The sequence below is a fragment of the Dreissena polymorpha genome, chromosome 1 (genome assembly GCF_020536995.1).
Source record: "Dreissena polymorpha isolate Duluth1 chromosome 1, UMN_Dpol_1.0, whole genome shotgun sequence".
In the NCBI taxonomy this organism is placed as follows: Eukaryota; Metazoa; Mollusca; class Bivalvia; order Myida; family Dreissenidae; genus Dreissena; species Dreissena polymorpha.
In genome coordinates this window covers 85502054-85523572 of record NC_068355.1, presented here as the reverse complement: position 1 = coordinate 85523572, position 21519 = coordinate 85502054, and the positions used below count along the sequence as shown (strand labels likewise).

The 21519-nt window shown below is 35.0% G+C and overlaps 1 protein-coding gene across 1 annotated transcript in view; it reads left to right on the top strand.

Annotated features, from left to right (window-relative positions):
* Nucleotides 1-296: 296 nt before the first annotated feature.
* Nucleotides 297-21519, top strand: part of LOC127838771 (CD82 antigen-like) — a 56653-nt gene continuing 35430 nt past the window's right edge. The window contains exon 1 of the mRNA XM_052366764.1: nucleotides 297-395. The gene's annotated coding sequence lies outside the window, so the exon portion shown is untranslated. The remainder of the gene's footprint in view (nucleotides 396-21519) is intronic.

Below are 21519 nucleotides of genomic sequence, written 5' to 3'. Positions count from 1 at the left end.
ATGCAAAATATTGTATGGCTTTTCTGGTGTACCATGAGGCCTTTTTGGTTCACTTATGCGGCCTTTTTGGTGCGGCTTTTTTGGGAAGGCCTTTTTGGTAAACGGCCTTTCTGGTACTATACCTTAATTTGTGCAGTGTTACTACATAAAACTCCCTTGCTTTCAATGTGACACCTAGTTTTAAAGTAAGCAGAAGCAATTAAAATATGCCAGGCGAATTTTGACTATATTTACTTTAAAAAAAGTAAGCCGGGTTGACTTTTAGGGTTAAGTGGCCGTTCTGCTTTATGGCGTTTTTTTAAATAAGATTTACGTCCCTTGTTTACACTGTTTATACATAGGTGGCACAATTTTAACAAGCAGAAGCCGAGCCTGCTTGACGGATTTGACTTCAGGTAAACACAAATTATTTACTATGTTTATTTTATCATGTTTTGAGTGTATTTGATTCGCTTTAAACAGCTGTGATAAGAATGATAATTTTCACGTAATGTGTTTTATTCCGTTACTAGATTTTCCTATTTTTAACCACGCCCACATGGTCACGAATTCTAGTCCATATAAACGGACTCCCAGAGCCTTTGGTAATTTAGTAACATTTTAATTTGAATGATTATAAAGAGTTATATCAGATTTAGTATTTCCCTAATCAGTGGACTTTTCATGTGGAAAAACAGGCTAATGAATTTATTTTCCCAATTTCATGAAAATGCCGATAAAATTCCCAATTCCAAAGCCATGGGCTATCTTCCCAAAAGGTTGAAAAAAAACCAGCATTTCTAAGGAAGGCCACGCTCTATTTAATTCGGAGCACTGAGAGTTACCCAACAGGGTATTGTAACTCAACATGCAAGACGCGCGAGACAATTATATTTCAATTAACACGTTTGCATTGTTTTGTTGAAAGTAACCATGGTTAAATATTTACATCCCTGCTCATATTTGGAATTTTATATTTGAAAATAAATTGCTTCCATCGTTAAATACACATTCAATTGTGTCTTAGAAAAAGGACATTGCAATCCGTTACGTAAAAAATAACTTCCCCACTGGGAGCCCCATTTAGAACGCGGTCAAGCGAGGAGCACGATTCCAATGAGAATAATCTTCTGGATGATGCAGATCATTGGCCTTCACGGGTTGAAAAAAATAGTAAATATGTAAACAAAGACGACTTTCAGATGGTTTAATACTGAAATAGTATTTTATCGAGGATATAAAAGTTATACAATACTAAAAATACTTGTCATTGTATGCGCATGCGCGAAATACATAGTTAAGGGGCACGAATGTACGAGAACAAAGCATACTGCGACCTAACCAATATTGGGTCAATTTTCCAATATGGCGGATACAGCGTACAAAACAAAACCTAAGACAATAAAATCAATTATTTCTTGCTTTAATGGTACCATTTAGATAAGTTTGTGGTTTAGATAGGTAAACTTTAATAAGTTCTTGCAGTTTCAGTGTTCCTTAACCCTTGCATTGTTGATAACATTTTGCACCCATGGACAAGAGAGAGCGCATTGCAACTCTCAGCCTAAGCCGAGAGTTGAATTATTGCAACTACACGAATTCCAGACGTTTCGCGCCCAGGTATTTTCGCACCCTAGTTATTTCGCCCCCCCCCCCCCCCCCCCCAAGACGTTTCCGCCCTCCTCGTTTCGCCCCAAGACTGCCCCAAGCAGAAACTTGTTTCAATCTGTGAGTTAAACACGATTCTTTTCAATCGTACAGTTTCCCCTGAAAGTCTTCGAAAATTAAGCATTTTGATGTAAGGCCTTCTTGTCCCCAGACTTTTTCAACCCTCAATATTGTGAATTAATCTTATAAAATAGCCTATTACATGCATCCGATCCCTATACAAATGTATATTTTTCCTTTGAGTCTGGCTACAATTTAAAGCTGTTTTCCATCATACACTGTAATCACTTAAACACGCAAGTGTTTTGTTTTACTTTATCAAGTGTACTTATACACAAGCTGCACATTGCAATAAATACAAGTTAAACTTTACTAATTTATTCAGTTATAAACTGACAGTTCTGTCAGGTGAATTTTTTTCCGGACAGGCTTACTTTCCCATCAGCCTGTCTGGTTGACAGGCACTTTTTGGGACTTTTCAGGAAGCCTGGACATAAATATGTAACGACTCTGATTGACTTTCGATATGGGGTTGGCTTCAGCGTACAGGTATGTCAATACTATATAAACTGTACGCTGAAGTTTCTTTAGCTATTGAAGTGCAATAGACCCTTTTAGTTATTCGCATTTACTAGTGTAAGAGTTGTGTCCCTTAGCCGGATGTGACGTAACGAGATGATACAAAATCTGCCAGAGAGAAAATTGTACAGTGTCACATTTTAGGAAGGTTGACACAATCATCGTTTTTAATGATGATCATGCAAAATAGCAAATAAAATTTTACAAATTATGTCTGAATAAAACATTTGCATGCAAGGAAATGCATTTTTGAAACGATTATATTGTTGTTTTTATTTGTTTTTACTTAAAACAAACTCAGGATTAGAACACAATGTAAGAGCTCGGTGTGTAGTTACGACAAAAATCTCCATACTTGGCACTTCTGTGTGACCATTGTTTTGGTTAAAAAATTCTCATGAACTGAACTTATTTCAGAAAAATTTAATTTAACGAACGAACACAAATAATGATGAAAACAAACAACAAATAGATCGATTTTATGGACGCAACTTATTGTACCTGATTTGAACCTTTATTTGTCTGAAAAAACTTACCTTGTTACACAGAAAATAAATTTTCTTGATTAGTGTAATTGTTTGTTTTAATTGTTCACACCAATGTTGGTACTCTTTTTTGCAGCATTTTTATCCCGGTGTTTTATTGCACCTTATTTCATCACAACCCGATTATCTCGTTATGATCGATTATCTCGTTATGATCGGATACTGTCCAGGCAATTACAAAGAAAACAATGTGTCATAGACCTATCATAACTTGATATTTGGCATGCATGTGTATCTCATGGAGCTGCCTATTTTGAGTGGTGAAAAGTCAAGGTCATCCTTTAAGGTCAAATATATGGCTTCAAAGCGGCGCAGAAGGAGGCATTGTGTTTCTGACAAACACATCTCTTGTTTGCTCATGGTGAAATTTTATTATCACCTTTTGTCAATTGTCTGTCCTCCGTTGTGCATCATGAATATTTGCCTTGTTAACACTGTAAAGCGGCCACATTTATTGTCGGATCTTCATGAAACTTTGTCAGAAGATTTGTCCCAATGATACCTTGGACGAGTTCAAAAATGGTTCAGGTCTGTTGAAAAACATGGCCGCCAAGGGGCCATTTGTTGTTCATTCTTCATGAAACTTAAAATTGGTTAGAACATTTGTTCCATTGATATCTTGGCCTGCAAAAAACAGGTCTTTTCTTATTATCTCGGGTGAGTGACTTTGGGCCTTTCAGGCCCTCTTGTTCATATATTCTTGTACTTGTTTGAGAGGTTTGTCTTCCTGTTCTGACCTGCATGCCTTTTTCAGTCTTGGTCTGCTTGTTCTTTAAAACATACCCATTCCCAAACAATATGGAAAAAATATCTCGCCTTAAAAAAAATTGTATTTTTTAAAGAAGTATTTCATGTGAGATCTAACAAGGTACATAACAATAATTCATTTGATTTTTTTTTATAAATTGAATTATTTTACAAAGTTATATTATTAATAATATATTAATTATACCTCCATTACCATTGGTAATGGAGGCTATATAGGAGTCACTTTGTCGGTCAGTCTGTCCCGAAACTTTGTCCGGGCAATAACTATGTTGTTCATTCTGAGATTTTAGAATCATTTGGCACATTCGTTCACCATCATTGTGTGTCACGCGGAAGAATTAAGCCGATATCTCAAAGGTCAAGGTCACACTTTGAGTTCAAAGGTAAAAAATGGCCATAAATGAACTTGTCCGGGCCATAACTTTGTCATTTATTGTGAGATTTTAAAATAATTTGGCACATTTGTTCACCATAATTAGACGGTGTGTCGCGCGAAAGAATTATGTCAATATCTCCAAGGTCAAGGTCACACTTTGAGTTAAAAGTTCAAAAATGGCAATAAGTGAGCTTGTCCGGGTCATAACTTTGTCGTTTATTGTGAGATTTTAAAATCATTTGGCACATTTGTTCACCATGATTGGCTGTGTGGGGCGGTATAGAATTATGTTGATATCTCCAAGGTCACACTTTGAGTTCAACGGTCAAAAATGGCCATAAATGAGCTTGTCCGGGCCATAACTATGTCGTTCATTGTGAGATTTAAAAGCATTTGTTCGTCATCATTGGACGGTAGGTCGCACGAAAGAATTATGTCGATATCTCCAAGGTCAAGATCACCCTTTGAGTTCAAAGGTAAAAAATGGCCATAAATGACAATGGCATAATAATTCTTAAAAATCACCATAAATAAGATTCTATTGTTTTGTGAAGACAGCATGCAAAATAGTCTGTGGCAATGCAGCAGGTGGGGATATACGTCACGTCTGTGACAAAGCTCTACTTTAAAAATACAGGGTTCGACACTAAGGCACGTCCGACAGACATTGTTTAGTAAGATCGGTGGTTGGGCTAGTAAAACTGCGGGCTAGCTTGTCCGACTGGTCGTACATAAAAAAATCTATACTGATTCATATAACTATAACTAACTGCTGTGAAAACCTTTATTTTTAATGTGTAAAATTACCCTCGTATCCGTTATTTTCATTAAAACAAAATTAGTGTATTTAAATAAACGCGGAGCATTCACACGATTCATTGCTATTTTTAGACGCAAAGGAGAGCTTCATGCAGAAATTGCTTGTTTCCATTGGTCAAGTTGTCATGAATATTAATGATTTTCTGCAGTGTCGTTAAACTGTAGAGCATGATTTTACGATTTCTATCGAAAATCGGTATCGTCAATGTAAACATTTTTGCGTAGCAGACAAGAGAATGTAATTTAAAGAATGGCTTTGTTCAAGTTCGGATTTTCGTCGGACAAATCAGTTAATAAAAAAGAATCCGATGCTTAAACTGACACAAGATGTAAATATGAAGAAACACGAAAACGTCAATTTTATCCTAGATGGAAAATCGAGTCAGTTCCCATGGATTGAATTTGATGGAGAAAAGCAAAAAAAAGTTTTATTTTATTGTTTTACTCTATTCATAAAAAAAAATCTGGTGTTCACTGATTATTTACTGATAAATCCTGATTAAACAGTTACATGACACAATTGTGTTCATTTGCTATGTCATTTGTGGTCTAGTAGACATCAGGTTCGGGCTAGTACATTTTAAGAGGAGCTGGTACGACGGTCTTGCTGTAAAAAAAGTTAATGTCGAACCCTGAAATACATTAATTCGTAGGGTTCTTTTTTGCCAAATAATCCGCATCCTTAGCTTTTATTTCCTCCAAAATGGACAGAAAAAGGCCTGTGAACATTCTGTTGCCCCAAATCAGTTGACAGAATTTTTCCCCATCAGACTTCTCAATCACTCCCTGTTTGAATTGTGGTTCAGGTTGATGCTTTGTAAAAACAGTACTAACATAAAAGTCTTTAAAAAAAGCCTTTAAAAGGATTTTAGATGATGTTTGATGGATCTGTATAAATTATTGTTCTCAGCTTGGGGAAGATTTTTACCTTCATTTTGGGAAACATGGTTAAAAAACAAATGTTGGGATTAGAAACATCCTTTAATATCAAGATTAGGAAGAGGATAAAGTTAATTATGCTTAAATTACTTTTTTCCTAACCAAGTACATTCATTCCAAGCACGTATGATTTTAATTCCAGACCTTCCATATTCAAGATTGCGTTACTTTTGAATTTGTTGCTTTTGTGAAATATAATTATATGTATAAACATTTTAACATCAACCTCAAACTTCTTCATCATGTTCACGCCCTGAAATTGTACCTTTTTTGGTAAAAGAAGAGAGGAAACATGTGCTTCTTATGCTTCTCTCACAGTTATTTTATTACAAAGCATTAGATGAGCTCAGGCGCTTCAAGATTCCCTCGCCACTCTTTTCAGTGTTGCTGTTTTATGGTCTTGAAGTAAAATGTCACTGGTTTATTGCATGTTTCATGGTAAATAATTACCATAAACCCTGGAGATGTATATATATTAATGAATTTTGGCATTATTGGCCAATAAAAGTGCAGGTTTGCATATCACAGGAATGTGCTGTGAAGGCATGATTTACTTGTACAATATTGTTGGCAGTTATTTTTGGTTGGGTTGACAATATACACAATTTACTAATGTTTCCTATGTAATGTACAGTAAGCTAAAATTTCCGCTCTGGGGAACTACAAACTACCATTTACATAAATAGGCCATTTTGTTCTTCATTTTTACCCTTTTATAACTACCTCTTTAAGATACAGAGTGGTAAAACAGACTATTTTTTGTTTTAAATAGCACTATTTAAATTAAGGCATAGGATAAAAATTTTAAGTACTGGCTGAGAAGTTCCTCTCTTTCAAAATGTTTGTTCTAATCCCTAGAATGTAGAAGTGTTTGCATTCTTTATGTGTTTAAAGAAATTGAACCCGAACCCCAGAATGTCACTGATGGAGTGAAGATGAAAATTTAGACATTTTATGGATGTACATAAATGTATACATTTTCAGTCAAAACATGAGCATTGGCTGTTCTCTGTCCAAAATAAGCTATATTGAATAGGGTGGTCCCATCCATATTAATGTAAAAAAGTAAATTGTGAATTTCTTTTCCACCAACCCACCATTTTTATAACAATTGATTTATAACTTGTATATTATGTGTTTTAAACCTGAATAAAAACCAATCAATCATTTGATGATGTCACGTGTCTTATAAAAACTCAGTAGCCAAAATATTTCTTAATGAAATTAATATTTAGAACTTGCTCAACAGGTTCTAAAAATTAAAAATACTTGTTTTGGTCAAATTGTTTTCACTTGTCTGACCAAATACATATCTTACAACTAACTTATTTATGTAAATGTACATGTATGTATTTACTTATTGGGTCATGTTACCTACACATTTGTGATTTTAGTCAATGTTTTTCCTTTAGCATAATATTTTGTATTTACATATGGTGAACACATTATAAGAATACTGCAGTAAGGTAAGTTTACTTTTAAAAAATACAACTGAAAAGTATTCATAGAAAGTAAATTCAACAGGATCGACAACATCTGTACCGATGTCTCATATGTTATAACTGCTACTTCTAGAGCTGAGAAATTGACACAGCCTTCAGCTGAAAAATATTCATCAGAAGTTTATTAAGTCAACAGGAGTGTCAACATCAGTAAAGATGTCACTAGTAACTGCTACTTCTAGCCCTGAGAATTTGTCACAGCCTTCAGATGCTGAACCTGAAGCTGGTCGATCCATACAGAAAGCTCCCATGTCACAGTAAGCGAGAGGCAGTGCTATAATTGTGACTCCTTAAGAAGCTGCTGCTCTTGATAGAGCAATCATTTCTAATAGAAAGACTGCACATATATTTTCAGCAATGGCATCTTCAGGACTGCTAAAGCAAGATGTGAAAGAAGTTATTATTAGTACCAGCACTATCTGAGAAGCCCGCATGAAGCATCGCAAGCTTTTCAGCTAATAAGTCATGGAAATGTTTGATCATGCAGTTCCACTTATTTTGCGTTGGTACGGTAAGATAATGGATGACTTTACTGGTCCAGAACAAGGTAAAGTTGACTTCCGATTCTGGTTTCTGGACAGGATGTGGTAAAATTGTTAGCTGTCCCTAAGCTCTGAGATGGCGCGGCCACTTCAATGGCACTAGCAATCACACAAACTATTGGTGACTGGGGCTTGCGAGACAAGATCAAGGGTCTCTGCTTTGATACAACATCTTCAAAAATTAGAAAAAAGGTGGCACTTGTATTTGCTTGGCAAACGAGCCTGGTCAACAATAAATCAATTAGGCCTTCATCACCACATCTCAGAAATTATTCTCAAAAAGGTTTTAAGGTCTTCTAACATGGAGTTGTTTGGCCACCTCAAAGATTGTTGGCCTCGAATTGACCAGAACTTATTTGTTCAGCAGTTTAAGATACATGTAACACTTTAGAAAGTATGATCCCTTCCTGGAAGGATGATGTCATCAAGTTTGCACAGTATCAGCTTAATAAATTTCAACCTCATGACGACTAATGCGAATTGCTTGAACTTCCTATCATTTTCTTGGGTGGCACACCTGAACGTGGAATACGGACACAGTACCCAGATGCTATACGAGGGCTCGTTGGATGGCGAAGGCCATTTATTCTATAAAAATGTTACTATTTCGCAAGCAATATGATTCACAAAACCCAAGTGCCAGTGGTTGACAGTTTCTAGGTCTTGCCTATGATAAGAAAATATGGCATCACCTGCAAAAAGTATGTCTTTTCATCACTTAAGTATATCTGAAATAATGGTGTGAATGTCCAGCAACAAACTGTGCTCCACGACTAGATCTTGCACTTCTGTGTGCTTTGCCTGAATATCCAAACACTGACATTGTCAAGGCTGCCACAACAGCATTTGAGCGCCACCTTTGGTATCTCTCTGAAACTCTTGTTGCCTTTGGCTTATTTGACGATGCTGCCACTATAGAGGAGAAGCACTCATTGGTAGTTGCACTCCAAGAAGTTGAAGGCTCAAATGAGCTGCTAAAGCGAATTCAGCCATTTCAACATTCCACTACCAAGAAACAAAACAACTTTGTTACAAAGAGCACTAAGTGTTGTGGTTTTATGCCCCCTTTTCGAAGAAAAGGCGGCATATAGTGATCGGACGATCAGACTGTCCGTCTGTCTGTCTGTCTTTCCGTCACACTTTGCATTTAGGTTTCGAAAAATGCTCATTAACTTCTATGTCCCTTGAGATATAACCTTCATCTTTGGTATGCATGTGTATATGGACAAGGCCTTTCCATACGCACAAAATTGTTGCCCCTGTGACCACCTTTGGTATCTCTCTGAAACTCTTGTTGCCTTTGGCTTATTTGACGATGCTGCCACTATAGAGGAGAAGCACTCATTGGTAGTTGCACTCCAAGAAGTTGAAGGCTCAAATGAGCTGCTAAAGCGAATTCAGCCATTTCAACATTCCACTACCAAGAAACAAAACAACTTTGTTACAAAGAGCACTAAGTGTTGTGGTTTTATGCCCCCTTTTCGAAGAAAAGGCGGCATATAGTGATCGGACGATCAGACTGTCCGTCTGTCTGTCTGTCTTTCCGTCACACTTTGCATTTAGGTTTCGAAAAATGCTCATTAACTTCTATGTCCCTTGAGATATAACCTTCATCTTTGGTATGCATGTGTATATGGACAAGGCCTTTCCATACGCACAAAATTGTTGCCCCTGTGACCTTGACCTTGTACTAAGGGTCCGCGTTTAGGTTTCGAAATCTGCATTTAGAATTTGCAAAATGCTCATAACTTCTAAGTCCCTTGATAATAACCTTCATATTTGGTATGCATGTGTATATGGACAAGGCCTTTCCATACGCACAAAAATGTTTACCCCTGTGACCTTGACCTTGAACTTAGGGTCTGCGTTTAGGTTTCGAAATCTGTGTTAAGGTTTAAAAAAAAAATCATAACTTCTATCAAGCGTTTATAGGGGGCATAAGTCATCCTATGGTGACAGCTCTTGTTTTCTATTCTTGGCATATCACAGGATTTCTTGAAGGTTGAACACATTGAGTGGGAAAAGCAACCAAAGTATCAAGAAAGCAAACATCTAGTGTCATCAGTGAAAGTTGTCAATGACTTGGCTGAACGTGGGTAGGCATCAATTCAAGAGTTCAATTCCAGTTTGACACACAATCAAGAACAGACGCAATATCTTCTTCAAGTTGTGGAGGACCAGAGACACTAAAATTCGGCCTCAATTAAATCTTTTGCAGTTGATTCCAAACTACAGATTATGGCCGAAAGAACATAAACAATAAGACCCAGTAACTATTGAATATAAATAATGATCATTATGACTTTGATTTTATCTATGAACATATTTCAGATAAAAATGTATCTAAAAAGATCATAGTTGTGTTCTGCAGGTGTTTTTTACTCACTATCACAGGTTTTGACACAAATATTAAAAACTTTGAAATTGTTTAGCAAATCCTAAATATTGTTATTTTCAGCCAATTTTTTTATACTGCTTCTCTTTAACTGGAATCATGTAATTGACTTTTTGAGGGTTGAAGGACACTATCCTCATACTTTCATTTTTTGGTACGGCCCTAATATTGAACGCAGCATTCACGTGGCCTTTTTACAATCAATACAGTTATTACCACCTGATATGACAGCTATTAACTGCCTAGTGGAATCAATACAATTAGCACACTTAGAATTAGGCTCCACCACACTATATCAGTGAAAGTGGATAATGAATTGATTTAGAGCTCAGCAGTCTGATATTCATAATTGATGTGATTTTTTAAGGTTTGTTTTCATAATGAATTAATGCAAAGGTTAAGCTAATAACTTAATAAGCTGTGTGACCAGCATTGTCTTGCACAATCTTTGTTTGAAAAGTTATTATCGGTATATGATTTGTTTAATAACCTTGCACTCAAAAATAGCCTTAGCAAATTATAAATTTAGAAAAAACAGTGCTCTCCATGGGATTTTTTTCAGACGCTCCGAGGCAATTAGGGGTGAGTTAGGGAGGGCAGCCTCCTTCATACTTTTTGTTATTTTTATGCCCCCCTTCGAAGAAGAGGGGGTATATTGTTTTGCACATGTCTGTCCGTCGGTCGGTCGGTCCGTCCAATAAATGGTTTCCGGATGATAACTCAAGAACGCTTAGGCCTAGGATCATGAAAATTCATAGGTACATTGATCATGACTGGCAGATGACCCCTGCAGATTTTCAGTTCACTAGGTCAAAGGTCAAGGTCACTTGACTTGAAATAGTATAATGGTTTCCGGATGATAACTCAAGAATGCTTACGCCTATGATCATGAAACTTCATAGGTACATTGATCATGACTGGCAGATGACCCCTATTTATTTTCAGGTCACTAAGTCAAAGTCACAGTGACTCAAAACAGTTAAATGGTTTCCGGATGATAACTCAAGAACGCTTACGCCTAGGATCATGAAACTAAATAGGTACATTAATCATGACTGGCAGATGACCCCTATTGATATTCAGGTCACGAGGTCAAAGGTCAAGGTCACAGTGACTCGAAAAAGTAAAATGGTTTCCGGATGATAACTCAAGAATGCTTAGGCCTAGGATCATGAAACTGCATAGGTACATTGATCATGACTGGCAGATGACCACTATTGATTTTCAGGTCACTAGTTCAAAGGTCAAGGTCACAGTGACTCGAAATAGTAAAATGGTTTCCAGATGATAACTCAACAATACATATGCCTAGGATCATGAAACTTCATAGGTACATTGATCATGACTGGCAGATGACCCCTATTGATTTTCAGGTCACTAGGTCCAGGGCCATTTTAAGGGAAGCGGGTCGCTACCCATAGCAGGGGGAATTTTTGCGGCATTTCCCTTTTTGGGGGATTTTTTACTTACTCTCTTATAATTACATTTGTACATGTTTTCACTATATTCATTGCTTTTTTCATAATTTAGTATGTTTGGCAAGATTAAATTAAAATAGAATTGAGATATAATAATCATGAGACACATCTTTCTATAAAAAATAAAAAAAAACTTTTTAGGGGGGGGGGGGATTTTTTCCCCAAAAAGGGGAAAAAAGTATACTTTTCAAGGGGGGGAATGTGGCCGAATTTCGTCCGTGGATTTGACAGATTGAGGGCTCTGAGGTCAAAGGTCAAGGCCACAGTGACTGGAAACAGTTAAATGGTTTCCATTTTGACTAGCAGATGACCCCTATTTATTTTCAGGTCACTAGGTCAAAGGTCAAGATCACAGTGACTTCAAACAGTAAAATGGTTTCCGGATGATAACTCAAGAATGCTTACGCCTAGGATCATGAAACTTCATAGGAACATTTATCATGACTGGCAGATGACCCGTATTGATTTTCATGTCACTAGGTCAAAGGTCAAGGTCAAAGTGACTTGAAATAGTAAAATGGTTTCTGGATGATAACTCAAGAATGCTTAAGCCTAGGATCATGAAACTTCATAGGTACATTGATAATGAATGGCAGATGACCCATATTGATTTTCAGGTCATTAGGTCAAAGGTCAAGGTCACAGTGACAAAAAGGTATTCACACAATGGCTGCCACTACAACAGACAGCCCATATGGGGGCGCATGCATGTTTTACAAACAGCCCTTGTTTTTAGTTGTTTTATCTCTTTCAGGCATAGTTACGCAAAATCCCAAATCAATCGCTTCCCCCTACATGTCCATATCAACCAGACTCAATTATATTCCATTTGCAGGGGTGGCGAAATCTCAAAAAACTATACTTGTCCACGGACAACCATTTATGAAATTTAACTTGACTGTTGCTGAACTACACTTGTCCATTAATGTTTATATATATTATAAATGCATTTATTGATTAATGTAAAACAATGTGGAATTCACCAAAATGAGTATGATTTTCTAGTGTTGTTTATAGTTGTATTTCAATAGTACATTCATTTAAGCAGTTTATTATAAACAATATAAAGACTTTCTAAAACTTTTAATTTTGCAAAGCTAGTGTTATTAAAACATGTGTTGAACATAAGTACATCGTAATCTTAACAAATTAAACTAGTCTAATATGTGGACCTCATCAGACTGAGGCTCCGCTACTGGTAGCAATTTGATTATCATCAACTGGTAACCATTGAAAATCAGTGAGCCAAGTTTCTTGAAAAGTTCTGGTGCGTTTACTAAGATTATATTTTTTATCATAATCTTTCTTAGTTTTTTTGGAAGGTGGACTGCTCAATGCTTCGGGTTTCTGCTCCGTTGTTGAAGATTTAAAAAAAACTAAATGTTCCATTTTTACCATTAAAGTCGTCTTAAATAACAAAGTAGACCGTGTTTTGATTACCTTACTTTGATACTTTTTATTTCCGTCTGATTGTAAAAATAAAGAAACCAGTCTGTACACTGTCTAACAGTCGGGCCGAATGTTTAAAATGCGGCATGCTCCTGGTCTTTTATAGAATGAGGGAGATCACTGCGCAGGAGTGTGCCCGTATTTTAGCTTGATTGCTCCGCAAATAGCACTGACAATGTAATCGCATGTCAACATCCGGTTTTGTAAAACTTAATTACTGCTTTTATACAATGTATTTTTTTGTATACCTGGACCCGACTTTTAAAAAACTTGTTGTCCACGGACTACTTAATTGAAAAAAATCAGTTGCCCAGACAAGCAAATGTACGACTCGGGCAACTCGGACATTTGATTTCGCCACCCCTGATTTGTAAAAGCAAATTGTGGTAGAAGATAAAAGTGCTCAAGAATTTCATAAACACAAACATTCGCCAATTGTATTAAGTGTCACATGAATTTAAGCATATTTGTCTTTTTAAAGATATGACAAAATAATGTCCAATTGGGACAGGGAATTTCCCACTGAACAAAGTCATGTATTTGGCCTGTTGTGCTGTTCTAGATTTTATACAATTATAAATACTCCAACACTTTCCACTATTTATTGTACTTGTCTGCATGATTTGTGCGCGCTTTTCATTGAAACAAAGGAACTCAGAATACATGAAGCGCAGGGCGGCATATAAGATTTCTTGTCAATTAGTTTTTGCTATGAGCTTTGTGTAACAAATTTTCATCTGTGTTCAGTTTCTTTTCATGAATTTAATTCAAATCAAATAAGAAATAGTGTTTTCACTCGGGGAAAAGGGCCCTTTAACTTCTACTTGGGGGAAAATCTAAGGGTCCTTTAAGGTAGTACAACTGTAATGGGCAATATTCCAAAACCCATTAAAAGTATTATTTTCATAAATTTCATACCATATGTGGTCTTATTACAAATTTTAAGGGTTGCTTTCCATGCCAAAAATTTTTTTGTGATTTTTTCTGTATGATGACCCATAATTTGAATTTTCTTCAAAATTAAATTACCCCTGGGGATAAAAAAAATTCAATAGACTCATATTTTTTGAGCATTTTTTGTTAACATAGTTTGTATATTTAGTACAGGATATGATTGTAGATGATAAAATAATATAATACAAGAGAATTGAGTGATAAAAATAATGAAAAAAATCTTATTTATTATGTAAGGTCCTTCAAAACTACAAGCTCAACCCGTGTATGCAAAAATCACTCATACAAAATTTTCTTCTTTTTTTATAAGTTGTATGTTATTTCTTTGGAATTTGAGCTTTTATATTTTAGCAGAAACATGTGATCAGCTTAAATCAAAGTAAAAAAAGCAATTTGCCCGTGTATATTTTGAACAAATAACTAAAATCTAATAGGACTATAAGAAATATTTTTCAAGAAATTCAAAACCACATAATAGCAAATTGTCAAAATATGCAAAATAAACAGAATCATTTACCAATTCAGTTAACACCTTCAATGTTCTTACTCATTGTTACTTGTATACATATATTTAATACATTATGCAGTTATGCTAAATCTGCCAATGTAGGGATGGCGTTGGTGAGGTGGGGGTGGCATGAGTAGATCTGAAAAGTGAAAAAAAAATTACAAAGTTGTATACTAAGTATTTTTCTCTGTTAAGAAGATCTATAACATTGTTAGATTTAAATTCAAATGAACACCTACCTAACAAGCTTGTATTTATTTAATAACAATGTACAAACAAAAATATTAATGCAAAATTTCATAACGAAACTAAATAAGCATATACTTATAAGTTCCTTTGACATGGACAGGGATTTCTACACTATATCCTACACTATATAAGTAAGTAACAAATACTCAAGCAAATTTGGTGAAACTTGGCATGCATATAAAAGGCAATATAGGGATTAAGTGCAACCCTTCATTTTTCACCTAATGTGATTGATCAGGTCACTGTTACTAAAAAAAAACAAAAACAAGAGCACCGCATAACGGGTGCCACGCTCGGCTCCGGGTGCAGTTTTGAATAAATGAAAGCTTGTCAGATTATTTTTTTAGAGGTAACAGTGACCTTGACCTTTGACCTAGTGACCCCAAAATGGGTGCAGCGTGTAGAACTCATCATGATGCATCTACATATGAAGTTTCAAAGTTGTAGGTGGAAGCACATTGATTTTAGAGCCAATGTTAAGGTTTTAGCAAGACGCTGACGTCAGACGGCGGACGACCTCAAGAGCTGGCTATGACAATTCCTCGGATTTTCTCTGAAAACGCCAAGCAAAAAATCAAGCAAAATTGATCCTACGATAAGTACTAAGGGTGCTTTGATGAAATTTTGTGCAATTATAAAGGGCATTAAGGAGATTATGCAGTGAACACTGTATTATGTGAATTGGGAATAAGACATCAATTTGGGAATAAATTGTGTTTTATCAAAAGTGCATAATATGCAGTTTTATCTGTTGTATTTATCTAGTTTTACAAATTATAATTAAAACATATACTTGCATATATAATAGCATCATTTAAATTGATTTTTATTTAAAACTGGATTTTTTATTAATTTAAAAAAAAATCCTCATGAAATGAAACTGTGTCCATGCCGTGCATGGACACGGTTTAAAAATACACTTTAAATGATAAAAATTAAATCACTATTAATGAAAGTCATTGAAAATTTCTTAATAAGCTTAAATTATAGATAATATATTACAAAAATATATGAAGATCATAAAATGAATAGTTTTGTTTGAGAAAATCACCAAAATGATGTCCATTCCCAGTTTGATGTCTTATTCCCAATTCACATAATACAGTGTTAGTACTATATTTATTACTTAGTTGAAATCACTGTAATTTAAAATAAATAAAAACATTCACACAATCTGACTTCTGTAATTACTGAAAAGCTACTGAAGGTACTGAAATAAAACATGTAATTGAAATTTTCTTTCAATTCATTCGTTTGACACAGCCAATGGGGAAAAGCTGTGGGTCATTAGATCTTTTAAAGACAAAGTCACAAATTGGAGCAACTTTCTAAGTGCTGCCACATCTGCCATAGCATCGTGTGCATTGTATGTTTCACCAAGCAATTGTAAAACTAAATCAACTTGCTTCAAGGACTGCTTTGGATATAATTTTCTGAATATTGATAGAGAATCGATAAAAAAGCAGTTATACAAAATATCAATTGCATTACATTTACCAAGATTGAAACAAAAATTGTTAAATCAAAACGATGACCATTATGAACAACTAAGCACACATTTCGAAACTTTTCAGGCCAATGTATATATATCATTCTTTCGACAGCCACTCATATTGACACTGGCTGCACAACTTATCCAATGAATGTCATTGTCCCGACACTGCATGGCTGCACAACTTATCCAATTAATGTCATTGTCCAATCAGTCATTGAAATGCATGTAACTTGTAAAGCCTCTTGACTTATTGGATCAGTTGGCGTGACGTATGTTGCGAACTGACTACCAGACTGGACTTCACCGATGCATTTAGTAACCTGCGGGAGTTCCCTTCCTTCAACTGGAAACATAGTTGACATTGCAATCTAGTAAAATATTGACATGCAATATCACATTTAGAATGCAACTTAACATAATATATTTGAATTTTATTAGGTTAATAATCATACTGCTGATCTACCAGCCAAAAAATGTGTGAACTGCTGATCTACCAGCCATGAAATTTGTTTTAATATAGAAGAACAAAACCATGATGTTTTAAGAAGATTATTGTTATTTTTGACATATTATTTTGCTATTATTCTAGGATCTGGAACATTTTCAGCTAAAAAGGGCGAAAATACTTGTATTTTGAATTGGGAATGGGTCAGACATTCTGACCCTGCAGGATTTGTATAAAAAGGCCTGCCAAACGTTGCCTGACTTACACTTGTGAGATTGGCGGTCAACAAAGGTAATTGGTTTTACAACACATTTTATATAGTTTGATGTTTTCCATGCAATGATGCAAAAATTTATTGTTACCGCTGATAATCCAAATAATAGATTCTTACGTCATTTCATTTAAGATAGCATCAAAAGCTGCAATCCTAGCTGATCCAGTCGCAACTTGCTCTATCACCTCACAAGCTGGCTGTTCCATTATTTTTAAGTTGGTGTTCGATATTGTTTTGAGGTTTAATGTGGACAGGCTCACAGCATATTGTTTACACGGGATTTCCACCCAGGCTGTCCACTATTGCTAAATGCAGATACAAATATAACTATAGCATAGATACAAGTAAGTACAAGATCTAAAAAAAAATACACATTTACTTCTGGTTACTGTATCTCGATGTTTACAAAGACCATAATATAATGATAATGATAATAATGCCCCTAATTTACATCTTTGAACTAAATGTTTATATAAATGATTACCGTATGTGTATTTTATATAAACGCTCTGACCATATATCTGTGACCTTACCTGTTTCAAGTTTTGTGTTGACAACAAAGTGTAACCAACTGGCAGTCAATGTTACTGCACTCTACGTACAGGTTTTTTTCTTTTTTGCTACTTCTTTTTTACTCGTTAACCGTCTTTTTGGTAACGATTCACGATTGTTGTTTATTATGTTGTCGAGAAAATATATTACTTCAGGTTCATTTTTTTACACAATTTTTTAAGAAAAATCTATTTTGACGTTGTAATATATTGTACTATGCATATCATCCATACAATCTATTATTGATGTATATAAAACGTGTTTTCATTTAAGATTTATACTTTGTTAATAATAAACCGAACAAAACGGACATCTCACGACTTCAGTTACGATATTTACCGACATTAGCGGACATTAGCCGACGTCAACCGATCTTAAAAAAAAAACGCGGGAAATTATTACAGTTGTACTACCTTAACTTCTTTTCTTTAGTATTCTGTATATTTTTTTACAAAGTAACCTACAGTACACTCCATGCGTTTTTCACAATTTCCCTCCATACGCCGCGTGCAGTAACGCCGAGGGAGATAAAGAAAATTTCGCGATACACAATTATTGATAAAATTGATAAGCTGACGTGGCGGCCCTCGGTGTTGGCAATTATGGACCAAATCGGCAGAGTGACATTCACACATGTGAATCCCTTTTGTCAAAACAACACATAACGCCAAACACTTTATCCAGTTCCGTCCAGATGTTCTCTTTAATCAGTATACAGTACAATAACTGTTTCAATAATTACTATACTAAAATACCGTAACGATAAAGAAATTTGAATTGAAATTAATTTGTAGGAAATATAAAAATTTTCGCGATATAATTGTGTTAAAAAATACCAATGAAACTTTTAACCGAAATCAACAGAATTCAGTGTTTTCTGCACTACCATGTTTGTATCAAAAAAATCAATACACGCACACTTTGTACATGTACATTGTAGCATATTTTTTGCGCGCTTTTGTCGGGAAATATACATGATGACTGTATATTGGAAGCATTTGTAAACGTCCTGTTAACATAAAAAATCGGAAGCGTGTTTCAGATTACAAACAATTATTCTCATTTGGAAATAAAATGGAACATTTATTCTGGTGTTATATGTGTTATGAATTAAATATTAATTGGTCAAAATGCTTTACGTGTGGTATATTCATTCATATTGTTGACGTACCTGTGAATAAAAACATATACAAATTGTTTATACAATTATCTTTATTTTTATAAGCCACAGTATTTAAACAATTTTTAATGACAATGTTTTTATTTTTTGCATGCCCAGTAACACACTGCTAACGCGGTGTTGCGCGGCGGTCGCTTATAAGAACGGAAATTGTCTGCATTTACCGACTAGGCTAAAGTAATACAAGCCGCGGGTATAGCGAACTCGGTGGAACACCGCCTTTTACCTCACTTTCAAACTCCGTGTAAGCACTCGCTAGCAGGAATAAAAACGCGGAGTGAGCGCGTTTTTTTTGGAAAACGCGTTGAGTGTACTGTAGCTTAGAAAAGCTGGCAGATCTGCAGGCAATATTAAAATGTTTTTTTGTTAGAGATATATACATTGGAACCCCTCTAAACCGGACAACCTCTGGACCGAGAGGAAATTCCCGGTTAGAGAGGATTCAGGTTTAGAGAGGACATTGACTATTTAAATTTCAGAAAGTCAATGACGTAGCTTAATGTGTAAGGAAGTTCGGAATTTTTAGTCTTAGTTATCTTAATTACCAATTTGAAAATCTAAATGAATATCTTAATGCAACTGCTTCAATAACTCTGTTAATCACCATTTTATATGACACTAAATTAGCAATTGTAATAAACAACACAATATTAAATAGCATTAACGATTAATAAAATTTAGCACGGCTTCCTACATCAAAAACAAAACACACTAATGAACTCTATGTTTTTTATCAGTCATTATAATCAGTATTATCACCTCTATTGTACATCACAGGACAAGTACCTTTAAATTGTTTTGCGATTTTTACAGTTAGTAATTTTTTCGACCATCTTCATTAATTTCATGCATCTTTAATCCGCTATTCACAACTTTTTGACACTAGGTCTAAGGTGCAATAAACCGGCCCTGAGCAGTTTAAAGAGGTACAATTACGTATGGAGTGACCCAATATTGATCAAAAGAATGACCGGTATTCGGAATTGAGGGGATTCTGGTCTTGAGGAAATATTTTACGCATGGTTTTATAGTGGAAAAAATGGGACCGGACAATTTGTCCGGTTTAGAGAGGATTCCGGTATAGAGAGGATCCGGTTTAGAGGGTTTCCACTGTAGATTGTTTTTTTGTAAAAGTGTTTGATAATTGTTGTAAAACACATCAATCTTTGGTAAAATGTGCCTGTGTCTGAGGTATGGTACAATTTTTTTTACAGACCATTAAATGTCGTAAGTGAAAATTACAGAATAAAACCATAGATTTTTTTAACCATTATAGTTATGACATGGTGCCTTATTAAAAATGTATTTTGTGGCATATTCATAAGCATTTGATACTATCTGAAATCTTATATTTCTTCTTCCTTCTTTCAGAAAACACTTGAAACATAATTATGCTGATAATTTGATACATGAAGTAATACTATTCAGTATTCCAACTTATCAGTTTGTAAGATAAAAGTACTGACAGTACTGGTTTGACATCACCACAATTGTGTATGTGGGTACGCAAATTTTGGGTAGGAAAATAATGGGTACGAAAATTTTGGGTACAAAAATTATGCAAAAAAAACAAATTGGGTTCGAAAAAAGATTTGGTGACGAAAAAAAATGGGTACGAAAACAAATTGGGTACGAAAAAAAAAGGTCCAAGCAAAAATTTGGGTACGAAAAAAGTTGGGTACGAAAAAAATTGGGGGTACAGAGAAGTAGTACCCCTGCGAAATGTTGTTCTGCAGTTCACGAATAATTCGTGAACTGTTTGTGAACTGAGTTCATGAATTGTTCACGAATAGTCAGTGAACAGAAAATGAGCCACGTCTGTGAAATGTTCTTGAAATTTTAGTTCATGAAATGTTCATGAACACTAATGGCATGAATTGTTCATGAAATATTCTTGAAACCTAATGGCATGAAGTGTTCATGAACTATTCTTGAACCCTTATGGCATGAAGTGTTCATGAACTATTCTTGAACCATTATGGCATGAAATGTTCATGAACTATTCAAGAACACCAATGGCATGAAGTGTTCTTGAACAGTTCATGAACAACACAATTCTTGAAACATTCTTCAGGGTTTTGCTGTTCATGAACAGTTCATGAACATTTTTCTTCTATTTTTCAATGGCTCATTTTCTGTTCACAGACTGTCAGCGAATAGTTCATGAACCATAGTTCTTCAAGAGTTCATGAACTGAGGTGGCATGAAGTGTTCATGAACTATTCATGAACAAGAATTTGTCAATTTATGCAAAGGTTATCATAAGTGTTACCAAAGCTCAACAAACAGGTCAGGTTAAGAAGAAACAAGTCTTGTATTAGCACTTAACATATTGATAGCAACATATAACAATAATTTAAATATAACACTTTTAACTGAGATACAAGTGGTTTGATAATACTCTTTAAATTTCATAATACAACTTTGCACTATATGTTCATGAATAATTCATGTATTGAAAAGATTATGAATAGTCTCATTTTCAGTTCAAGAATCATTTACTAATCAATGGTTGCCCTGAAATGGTTACACTTACAGTGCCAAAGAACTTGAAATGGAACCAATGGCTGATCAGTTCAGCCGGTAATTTATTAAAGACTTACATTTTCAAATATAACATTAACCATGTGCCTTCCGTTTCAACTTCCTGTGCACACAATATTCTTCCTTTGTAAAAACAGCAATGCAATGTACATGTTTGAGTTCTTGATATCATCTTAAACTTTTCTTGAAATAAGATGCCCGTAAAACGTTCTTAAACTTGTCTTTTAAGTCTTCCAAGAACAATGACAGATCCTTTTAAGAACATATTGGATTCTTAAA